Raw genomic sequence first — 12912 nt, 5'->3', positions numbered from 1 at the left:
TTGCAGGTGATTTAGGGAAAAAACCCACAGACTTTCATGACTAGACCATAAGCCGTTACAGGTACGTTAGTCGGTATTATACATCAGGAAACATCTCGATCGTGTATGTAAATAAATTATATAAAATAAACAAAAATATTTATCGTCAAAATTAAATGTCAAATTATGGAGTACTATATTTTAGTAAGGTAGAACATTTCGATTTCCTTACAAAACAGTTCATCAATCAAAACGCAAACCTTTCATGACCTTTTTTTTTTCCTTACATACTTTAACAAATAATGCTTTAATATTGGAGGCATATTTTAAACGCTGAGAATCATGCATAGTCGGTTCATTACAATTGACTAATGTAACCGAAAGAAAGAGAGGGGGCTTGCCTGTCAAAAAAAGGACAAAAAAGTTTATTTAACAATTTATAGCATAATCCATGTTAATGTACTAAAAAATGTTTGAATTAAACAATCTTTGTGGTGGAAAATCAAAATGGTTCCTTCTTAAGAGATTCCTTTAATCAACATTATTTCTTTTTGGTCTGGGTGTTTTATTACTGCTTTTATTTTTATGTCACTCTTAACCAGGGAATTTATCTTTCTATATTCGAAAAGTTTACGGTCTGATTTTACCTAAAAAATGTGATCTAGACTATGACTACAATGTGATTCAAATTGCGTCTACGGTTATACTCGTAATAGAATACGGATTAAAACCACATCGATTACTAACGAGTATATTACTAATAGAATCTATAATTGTACGTCATTGATAATTACATGTCACAAATACCAACAAGTTAAGTGCTAAATATTAACAAGCTAGCTCTTGCACTTCACAATTAGACAATGGCTGAATTAAGATTTAACATTAAAATGATCGGTTGTTTGATTGGAATGTACGGATGAAGAAAAAAATAATGTTGATTTTCTAGAACAGGGCAAAAGGCTCAGCGCGCATCCTCTAGCCCGACTTTTCAGTTACATATATACAGGACATTTTAGTAAATGGCAACCAGTAGTGGTATTGAAATGAAAAAGATAATCCACATTCAATAAACGATGATAAATCTACAACATATTTTATCTAAACTATGATAAATCTACAACATCTACAACATATTTTATCTAAACTATAACAAATAAGCGTATATTGTTACATAGTATACAACTCTCTTACACAGTTATGGTTGTAGATGGATAAAATGAATAGTATTGTATATTTATCAAATATCAGCACCCAAATTTATTTATTTTTTGAAAGATGAATTTGACTTCGTGATTCGACAACGGTAGGTCTAACATACACAGTTATAACTATGTTTGCACTAAAGAGCTCCCTTCCAGTAGAAATGGGAGAAAATTCCATAATGAGAATACATGATGATTAGGGATAAAGTCTTTATGTCCTCCAAAATTCAAATTTAAAGTTACCATGCCCAAACCCTGACTACATTATTACAAGCTAGAAAATAACTAGAGATATAGAAAGAGACACTTTTATTTCCTGGAAATTTACTTGTATAAAAAAAACAAACTAATAGTTGCAAGCAATCGACTGAGAGTCAGATTGGGCTTTACAATTCTCCACGCATGCTAGCTAGCTACTAAAACTAAACCATACAGAAAGTGTCAGAGTTGTTTGCTGGTGGACAAAGGCCAGCCAAGCCCAGGGAGAGAGAGAGAGAGAGAGAGGGGATATTTTGGTAATTGCACCCACATGCCTAGGAACTTGTTGCAAGTTAGTAAGTAGTATTTACTAGGGCAACATCCAAGGCATTGTCATATCCCATCTTAGCTGCTGTTGCATGCTACTTATCAAACTCCAATGATTCAATTTACTACATATCCTGCACAACTTACAACACTGTTATTAGATTTGTCAATGAAGTTAACATAGATACATATATGGTGGCCATAAACCATAGGGGAAATTACACGACTGAATCCTTACATTCAGGGGTTGATTATTTATTTCACCATATGGAAAAAATTCAGAGGAGATGTTAATGCATAAAGTATGTAATGTCCAGATATTATACAAGTATTCACATATATATAAAACCTAACGAAAAAGATTGAACTGATGTTAGTATAATGACAGTAAACACACTATATATAAAAAGTTAATTTTTAGCTTTTAAAAACCTTGATATGAGTCTCAAAATAACCGCAAATTAATATTTCTGTAGTAAATGATTAGTAATAATAGTATAATCTCGATTGAAACTTTAGAACACTGTTGAAAGAGATATAAGGCTTTATTGATAATTTCTTGAAAGTAAAAAACTTTGATATAAATTCTGACTTAAAACTAATCAGCATAAAAAGGGAGCTCCCTTCAGTCCAAGTACAGGCAACCAAAGATCCAATTTGTCTCCCGCATCATTCACTCATTTACTAAGCACCATGTATTATTATATCATGAATCTGGCTAAGTATTTGGATGAATGAGTCGGCAGCTAATTGAAATCTTATTGCAGCCTATGAGTGGACTGAAGAAAGCTCTCTTTTTAACTATCGACCAAAACCCTAGAAATTACATACACAAAGTAGGCAAGGCGTGAGGTAAATGTAAAAAATTGCATAAAACAATAACTAAAAGCGTTCACTAGATATATATATATATATCCAATCTTGTAGAAATCAAGTGAAACTATCAAGTAACATGAAAGCCATATAAAGATGGATTATATTTTTGCATGCTAAGTGATAGGGAGATCGAGAAGGAGATCTTGGGAGACAAGGGCTTTTTAATGATGAAATGAAGTGTGAGTTGTAGTGTGTGGTTCATGGGTTTCTTGAAGTGAAGAAGGACTAATATATATAGTCATAGAAGATATCCATATGGTTAGATAGTTTAGGCAATAATACTCCTAAAATATATATATTTTTGTGGAAAAATATTCCAACTACATGCTAAATTTTCATAAAGCATATTGATAATTATAAAATTATATTTTAAGATATAATCAATTAGGTAAATGATCCTTGTGTTTTAATATTTTTTTTTTTATGTTTGTTCATTCAGCTTCTATTTGAAGTTAGCTTTATATCCGACTATAGACTAGACACAGTAAATAGTTTTTTTTATCAGAAAAATCAGTTATGTTAGCCATGTAATTTACTATTCATATCCGACTATAGACTAGACACAGTAAAGGTATAAGCTAGATGTCATACCAAGTATAATTCCAAACAGCTTTTAATATATACTAGCACAGTATTCGATGTTGTGGAGATGGCGACGGTGGTGGTGATGTAATGACGGCGATGTGGTGGTGCTGATGGGTGGTGGTGGTGAGCAACGGTGGTGTCGACGGAAATTGGTAGTGGTGACAGTGGTAGCGGCAGCGGTAGCAAGTAGTGTAGGTTATTGATGTAATTTGGTTTTGATTATTAAATGTTGAACCTTATAATGTTAAATAAAGCTATTTGCGTTATAATGTAGTATAAAAGTATAAATAATAAGGTATCATGACTCTCGGGTGCATGTGTTTTGCGCCTACGGGCATGAGTTAGTCTGTAATCAACCGATATCCTTGAGATACAAATCTGAAAAAAATTTACTGATAGACTTAACTTATATGTCTTTTGAATGAGCGATTTCTATTTCAATCTTTTATTGAGTCAAGGATTCGCTGATCAGACTTGGTCGCTAAGAAGTCCCATCAGCGAGTCTAGTGACTCTTTGCCAACAATGCATTCTTATGCAAGTCGTTTGTCAAGGCGGGAAGAATTCAATTAAGAAGAAAACAATAGTCATATGGTGATTTTTTTCTCATACCCGATTTAGTAAAGAAGACAAAGGTTTCTGATGCAAGTATTTCAAACCAATAGTATCTCGACGACCACCATCCCATCAATATCAAAGCAAGGTTGTGTGTTTGTCACCATAAATTGTGTGTCGCTTATATTCTCTCTTGTAGTTGTTTAAGTTTCTAGTTAGTCTAAACTTAACAATTGTATTCATTTACTTTCTTTTAAGACAAGTTGTATTATCGACTATGTATTCACTGTTTAATCAATGATACAATATTATTAGAATTGTATAGATTCTTGTATTTGAATTTTACATTTGTTCTTGTTCTTTACTTATTGTTCTTTACATTATTGTCTAGTTAATTAATCTAAGTTAAACAAACAAATGAACTGTCATCTTTCTATCTTCTTTTGACTTACGAAATAAGGAATGCTATTTTTTAGCCGTTCAATTCGAAGAATAAACCAGTATTTGTCCAATTTATGTATACTAAAACTACATATATAAATCTTAATTGGCCGCTAAGAAAAGATGGTTGCTGGTTGTCGGTGCATCAACATACTTAATGTTCATTCATGTTAGCTGATGACATACTTGAGCAACCAATCCTCCACATCATGGACTAACATATTATTATATGACCGCATAAGTTCAAACCAAACCCCGATTAGGGATAATTTCCTTTAAAATTTTTAATATATTGTATAATGTATATATCTGCAGTTATGATCACGATAATGAACGTAAACATGAATGGTTTTGAAAAGTTGTAAAGATGTTATATGACAACTAATTGATAGTTATATATCTACCAATAAACTAAAACAGGATTATGGTATTATTTAAACGACAAATGGTACATTAAGCGACAAATGTCTCTTTTAATATTTTTAATAAATAAATAAAATAAAAATCCTAATTAAATTCTACTTACCTTTTACATTATAATAATTGTTAAATATAAAATAACTTGCAATTCCAAATACAAAGAAGTGCCGCTCCATAATTTTTCCCTAATCAAATCTTCTCCAAAAGAGCAATTATGCTGATTTGAGACTTTATATTTTCTGAATAATAACAATTATTTATAACCATTTATTTTTAATACATATGTAACATATCCATTGTAAAAAGATACAATACAAATATAATAAACATGGATTTATTATCAACACTGTGAACATAAAACTCCATAATGGTTATAGCGACAATTATATTTTCTTTGGAGTTAAATCATTAATATTTCCAACTCAATATGAATTAACTCATTAATATTTTAAATCATAATGAAAATGAAAACAAAATAGAAATTGTATCTACTTTTAGTTGTATTTTTTAAAATTTATTTACTTTATGTTTAAAGTATTATTTTATGAATAATACCAAAGTAATATTATTATTGCTAACTTTCGATCTTAATCTTAACATTTTTTCCTTATCACCTTCGGGTATCATATAATGGATTTAGAAGATATCTATGGCCAACCCACTTAAATAGTTTTTTGAATTTCATAAAAAAAACTATCATTTACAATTTATAATATATATCATTTACAATTTACAATATATACATAGCAAATCCGTATATCATACCGGTATTGTGACTGGTATAGTATATATAGAGAGCACCGAATGTTAAGAATTTCTCGCATAAAACATTATCATCTCCTTGCATAATTAATTTGGGTGTCAAGTAAAGTCATAGAATTTAGTGGCGTGGCAAATCCTTCACAAAATTCTAGCCTATACTTTGGAAGTGTTGTGCTAAACAAAAAAAAAAAAAAAGTGAGGAAAAAACAAATTATGATACTGTGTGCACGAGAACTTTATTATTCTTCGTTGATTTTAATATTTTTTTTCATAGTGGGATGACTAGAAAGATCTTATGTCTTTCTATAGCTTAAAAGTTAGGATGAACTAAATTAATCATTTCACTGGCCTAAGCAGTTGTTTTCATGTTAAATTATGCTAAGACAATGGTAGACATTCGTGTATATTTTTATGGGCTAACACACAAAAAGGCCTAGTTATTAGGGTTATACCTCCTCAAAAGAGAGATTGTGAGCCTAATATATGGAAAAACCTTAATTAATTAAGACATACGACTGATTAGTAGGTCTAAGTATTGTGGAATATTTAGGTTCATGTACACTTGTTTATAATTAGAAACATTGTACCACCCTTCACAAAATTGAGGAAACCTTTGACTAGATGGTTTTAAAAAGGGATAAAAAGGTTTTCTTTTTATATATAGTTTATATAGTTTATATTTTCTCATCTTTAATATAGAAAAGTTTCTTCAACATATGTAATTATGTATGTCCACATGCTATATGTTCAAACGGATCAGTAATTCTTGAATCACATTGGTTTCTCATTAGTTTTATTAGACTTATACCTGCATAATGCGATGATGGTAAGGATAGTAATGACGGAGGTGTTGGTGGTGACGTGGGGGGGAATTGTAACACTCCAATAATTTTAAGGTAATAAAATAACCCTTTTTGTAGTTTTGACATTAAAATAAGTTCCTAATATTTTATTGTTGCATATGGGGTTAATTTAGTTGGAACTTTAACGGATAGCGGGTAAAATACCTATAAAAGTAAAAAGGGGCGTGGCATCACATTAGAATGCCAGCCACTTTCCCACTTCACTTCCATCACCTAACTTACTCCAATATCTTCTTCATTCTCTTTGATTCTTTAATCCAATCTCAATTCATGCAAACTTGACTTCTACTCTCAAATCAAAAACTCATCAAGAACCATAATCTAATATCATTCAAGAATTTACAAGTTAGGGTGTGGATTAGTTAGTGGTGGTGGTGGTCGACTATTTCAAGGAAAAGGGGGAGGAGAAGTTTGTGAATTCAAGTATTGATTTGGTCTTGTATTCCCTGAGGTAATCACTTCCAAACCTAATTTCCCTTCTTTACTAGGAATTAGGGTTTTTGAGAATATGAAATTGGGGGTTTTTGCTAGTGATGAGTCCATGTATGAAATCCCCCTAAATTATTGTATATAATGAGTTAGTTATTGAGTTGCTTATGTTAAAATTTAATTAAATGAGAATATTGGTAGTGAAACTTCAACTATGAAAAATGGTGATTTTATTAGTAATTGAAATAATGATGATGATGATGATGAAACCTTGGAATTTATATGAAAAGACTTGTTAAATAAGCAACTCGATGACTTAGTGAAATGGGTTAGAGGTTAGAATGCTAGTGAAAGGGTTGTTGAGCTATGTTGAGATAGCTAGGAAAGTGAACATCTTCTTATGTATGCATTATGATATATGATAGGTTGAAAGCTTGATATTGTGCTTTTGCGGTTATCTTGATTATTTGTTGTTTCTACGAAGGAGGTGAGTATACTTGCATATATTGTATATTCGTCGGGTCAATTACCAATCATGTTGAGTGAGTCCATGGTGGTAATTGATTTGGCGTTAAGTCCCATATTTATGGTTGAGTTTGATTACAGGCCTAATTGGTGGCCATAGGTTCATGTGGAGCATTTGTTATTGTTATAATTGTTGTGATTGTAATCATTTGCTTATATGGATCCATGTAATGCCTAGCCCAAGGGTGAGTATTATGGATATGACACGACGGTGCCATAGTCCATATGCAACAGTCCTTTGAGCATTGCCCTCCTTCGTTTATATGATATTATGCAAGCATATTCACTAAGCATTCGCTTACTTTTCAGATGTTTACCCTTTTGATTATAGGTGGTTCCGGAAGAAGGAACTAGGTTTGTTTGTCTTGAAGAACAGAGAACGAAGTTGCTAGGGATTGTAGATAGTTGAAAAGTACTTTGGCTATTCTCGGAAGAATAGCATAATTTGGTTAGAAACCTAGTTGTCCCTCTTGACTTTAGCTTATGGTACATTTTGGTTGTTATTGGTCATATTTTGATATGTTTTGTAAATGGTCATGCTCATGTCTTTTGGAGTTGTTAAAGATAGTTGGTTTGGTTGTAAGATGTCAAAATGGGTAATCGACCCATATGGTTGTGTGGTCGTTCATGGACCAAACGAATTTGACAAATATGAATGTTTTCGGGTTAACTCTCTTACTTTCAATTCTGGAATGTAACTTGCTTATAATTTTGTTTGTGGTTTGAAGGTTTTGGTTAAGTCTCAAGTGAGTACATTTTTTATGTTGCTGAACTATGGGTCACTGCGGCGCAGTGGAGGAGGTTTTGTCCACTGCGACGCAGTGGAATCCCACGGCCAGACTTTCCTTTCCTCCCACTGTGGTGCAGTGGGAATGTGTCAAACCCACTGCGACGCAGTGGGGTTCTTCCAGTTTTGGTCCGAGGTTTCCCACTGCGGCGCAGTGGGAGTACTCGACCTCACTGCGGCGCAGTGGGGTATATGTATATATAAAAAAAAACTTTCGTGTTTTCAAGTTATCGAGTCTTGTCGTTTCAGGGATGGTCATGGGGGCGACGATGGTGGTGAATGTAAATGTATCTATTGATGTTAAAGGTGATATTGTAGTTATTCAAAATGTTAGGGGATCTATACTGTAAATTATTTCATTATAAGTATTATAGGTATATTCAATGGAAATGTTTAAATTAGTGAATAAATGATAAGGGTATTTTCGATTATTCAAAGGTAGAAAAGTTTAAGAAAAAAAATAGATGGTTTGTTTTATTAGATACTATAAATAACTCAATGAAATTTGAGATATCGATTAAATATGCTTTAAAGTTTTTTTTTAAGATTTTTATAGCAACAAAACTAATAAAGATGTATTAAAAAACTAAATAGGATGTAAACTAACATAAGTAATAAAACTCCTTTGAAATGTACAAATCAGAGCAAAATCTTTAAAAAATATTTTCAAATCATAATAATCTAATTGTTAATGCTATTTTGCATGGATATGAGGTTAATATTAAAAAGTTTGTGCTACAAGTAACTCACGGTACTGAACTATTATTGTAAATATGCTTGTATGGTAGAAATAAATTAAATATTTTAAGACCGGATTTGTAATGATATGATATGATATATGACTAAGGGCGCATTATAACAACCCTAACATTCGAAACAATCTTACTAATAGAAATTCTAGATCTCATAACTCTTTTGGTTAAACAAGACGATTAAGGCTAAGGGTTGTGGGGCATCTTCGGGAAGGGCGTCTTGCGCCATGTGACGACATGTTACATCCTAAGATGTCATCCAAAAGTGTGAAAATCTGACACGTGGCATTTGATTTTTTTTTTCAAACTTTTATTTACAATTATAACTTAGGTAACATGAATTACATAAGTAAATAAAACATAATTAAAATTAAATACAACTAAAATTTTGGGTTTTTTTATTAGTTCCCATTCCTTATGTGCGGAAAAGGGCGATCATATAATTTTGTATGCTTGACTTAAGCATTTTGGATTATTGTCTCGGGATGTATGAAAAAAATATGTTTTGATTGGAAGTGTAAATTTTTAATGTGTGAAGAAAGTGTGTTTTGTGGATTTTTGGTTGGGTGTATGAATGTTATATATATATATATATATATATATATATGTAGTCTATTAATTTTTTTTTTTAAAGTTGGTCCAGTAGCCGTTGCCAACGGATAGTTTCTCGGTAACGCTTCCATTTTGCCCGCCCTGTGGATTCCGCCCAAGCTCTAGTCGCTAAGGGGGTGATGTACCACATGAGGTCAAAGGGGATCAATGTCCACCTCAAAATTTAGATTTTGTCTTGCATTTTTAAATATTTCATGGATTTTTAAAAATTTCCTATAGCTTTTTAATATTTCAACCCCTTTAATATACATTTTTTCATGGATTTTTAAGTTTGCCCCATTTGATAATTTTTTCTAGTACCATCTCTGCACCCACCTTCAGCTTAAGAGTTGAGTTTGAAACAACTAATTACTTAAAGAGTTGAGTTTGAAACAACTAATTAATAATGTAGTATATACATTATCTGATAAAATAAAGAACACGTACATTGACAGCAGCTAGCGATGATGATGATGGAAACAAAGAAAACAAGATGTAGGATGATGGGTTGCAAAGAATGGAAGATCACATCAGATTCCATCACAAGCTACCCTCTACTGTTATATATGTTTTTTTTTATAAAAAAAAATAACTACAAGAAATGAAGGTCATGTCAAAACCTCCAAAAGGCTGACCTGTTACCCAATGTATGGTCTCAGCACTCATCTCTTTAGCCTTTACTTGCTCTCCTTTCATCACATTATTTTGTCTACTATGCCTCCCTTCCCTTCCCTTCCCTTCCTTTCTTTCACATCCGTCTATTCCCATTTCAGAACCCCCATATAATAAATTTCAAACAGTACTCCTTGCTTGATCCCTTTTGTTTTCTAAAATTCATAATTTTTAATTTGAAGCACGTACATTATTTGTCCTAGCTAGCTAATGTACCAAATATATAAGTATTTTATTCAACATACTGTTCCTCCCTATAAAGTAGCAATTGTTTGAAATCAATTAATGCTACTATACCTTGCTTGGTTAATTTCTTTCGTTTTTGGTTTTGATACAATAGATAACGAAAAGCAACCAAAGGTTAAGGAGTAGATGTGACCCTCAAGATTTGAAGAATGGCCGGTTGAGTATGATCTTAGGACTATGATATTGTATAAGAAATTAAATCCAGTGTAATAGTAGAATGTGTGCATATATCTGGAAAATTAGAAGGGAAGTGGTATCTTTAGTGTGTCATAAAATTTGATAAATCTATTATTATTGTGCATTGCATATTTATACAATACGATATAAAACATATAAAACATATATAGTGTGATAGATGTATTAACTTATGTAATACCATTATTATCATTAACCAAAGTAAAAGAAAAAAAGAAATGGTTTTATTTGAAAGTAAACAACGAGAAAATCTATCTATTTTTCTAAGATGGGGTTGATACAAAATTTTCTCACGGATATATTACTCACGATTTATTCTCGGATCATATACACTTAGCCATTAATTATTTTGTTAATTTTTCATGACCAAAATTTAGGCCATTCACAATGTTACGAACTCTTTTTTCGTATTTATATATAATAACTAAAAGAGGAAGTTGGGGTACATTTGACACTCCTAATCCCTCTCTTTAAGCATAATTCTCCATCCTTATTAATCCTCTATTTTTTTAATTTTTTATTTAATTTAATAAATGGTCAACCTTATTATTAATTAAAATCTCTTTTTATTCTTAAAAGTCTCCCAAAAAAATATTTATCAATATATACAACTTAGAAAAAATCATTGCATATTTTCAAAAAAAAAAAAAAAAACTACGGCAAAAAAAACCATACGATCAATTACCAAAAGGGTTTTTTTATTTATATATTTTGTTCATATATAATCGTTATTATTATTATTTAATATTTAATTCTTATGTTATTGTTATTATTATCTCTTTTAATTTAACTTGTTTTTCATCTCAGGTTCGTTATGGCTTCTTATACAACAACAAAAGACAAGACCACATTATTTTATCTTGAAAAACTTAAGCCAACACATATTAACCATAATCTACGATTCCGTGTTGTGCATGTATGGATTGTTTTGAAGTGGAACAACCCGAAAAAAATTAAAACGTTCGAGATGGTCTTTGTCGATGAATTGGTATGTATTTTTGAAATTATATACTTTGTTGCAAATTTTTTATTTAAATAAGTTTGAAAAAAGAGGGGTAATTGGAATCAATATTTATACAGAGTTAATTTATATATATTGCTTCTTTAGCTTCCGTATTGATTAAGTTGTGATATTGGTCATATTGATGGTTGCTCGAATCATATTAGCTTTGATTAATATATTTTAAGACTATCCATTCGTTGGACGGGCTTAAACACTAATAATAAATATATGTACTATAGCTTTTTGATTCTTATTACGAAATCAAGAACCCGATTGCTAGAGGATGGTTAATTCTAGTATTATCTACATACTTAACATTCCTTGAAGATAATATACTCCATAATCTTAATATTATTTTAATATATATTATAAGACAATTGAACTAATGACTTGTTAACCAATTAAATTGTAATTTAATCAAATTGACTCTCGCTTATGTCACCATCTAGATTAACTATAAATTAAAAATTCTAATAATTATTATTCAAATATATTATTATATTGATTGATATTTATATTAATTTATAAAAAAAGTCTCATTAATTTATACTTTTTTCCATCTATAATTTACACTTTTTAATCATGAATACTTAATTTATATTTAATTTTAACCATCAACTTGAGATGATTTTTTAAAAAATTTTTTTAGAAGAGTTACGAAGGCATTATATTTAAATTTTTAAAGTTACAACCGTTACTCAAATCAAGAGACATAATTGTTATCAAAAAATATGAAAACAATTCTAATTGTTATCTAATATCATAGGATAAGTGCTTGAAAATAAATGCATTCGTGATATGGGCCTATATCATGAACAAATACATAAACTTGAATATTAAGTACATGATCACAAGTATGTTATATTTTAAATCTTAATTATCTTTCATAATAATATCACATCATGAATACATCTAGTTTCAAACAATTATATAATAGAGAAATTATTGTAGTATGCGCCTTGTGGATCGATTATGACAAACAGTTTCATTAATATGTCTCAGCTAATAATGACAGTGATGACCTGTGATTATTGTACTAGAACTTGCAATGTATAACACTTAGAACCGTATATCTTCAAAATTACACTTTTATAAATTAAATGTATGAAGATTTATATTGATAATATTATAAACCCCGTGTCCAGTGTTGGACATGGGTTTAAAATCTAGTTAGTTACAATATAACGGTAAAAAAAATTTATAAAAAAGTTGCAAATAATTATGAAGTGTATGAAATAACATATTAACAATGTTGTTCATCAGTAAGGTTGATGTCGACTTTTCGTATCAATTATTCGAAATTTTGATAGTCACACTAAGCGAAGTTCGAGACCCCCAAAAAGGGTCTTGTCCTTGGACCCAGCTAGGAAGTTTCTCTTTTACCACGGTAATTTTTTTTATTTTTTAGAACGGTTTTACCACGGTAATTTAAATTTCAAGTCTAAAGGGGTGTTTGATACTATGAAATGGAAATGAGAAACACTTTTCTTAATTGTTTGGTTA

This window comes from Erigeron canadensis, chromosome 5 (genome assembly GCF_010389155.1).
Source record: "Erigeron canadensis isolate Cc75 chromosome 5, C_canadensis_v1, whole genome shotgun sequence".
NCBI lineage: Eukaryota > Viridiplantae > Streptophyta > Magnoliopsida > Asterales > Asteraceae > Erigeron > Erigeron canadensis.
Note: the sequence above shows the minus strand (reverse complement) of the source record.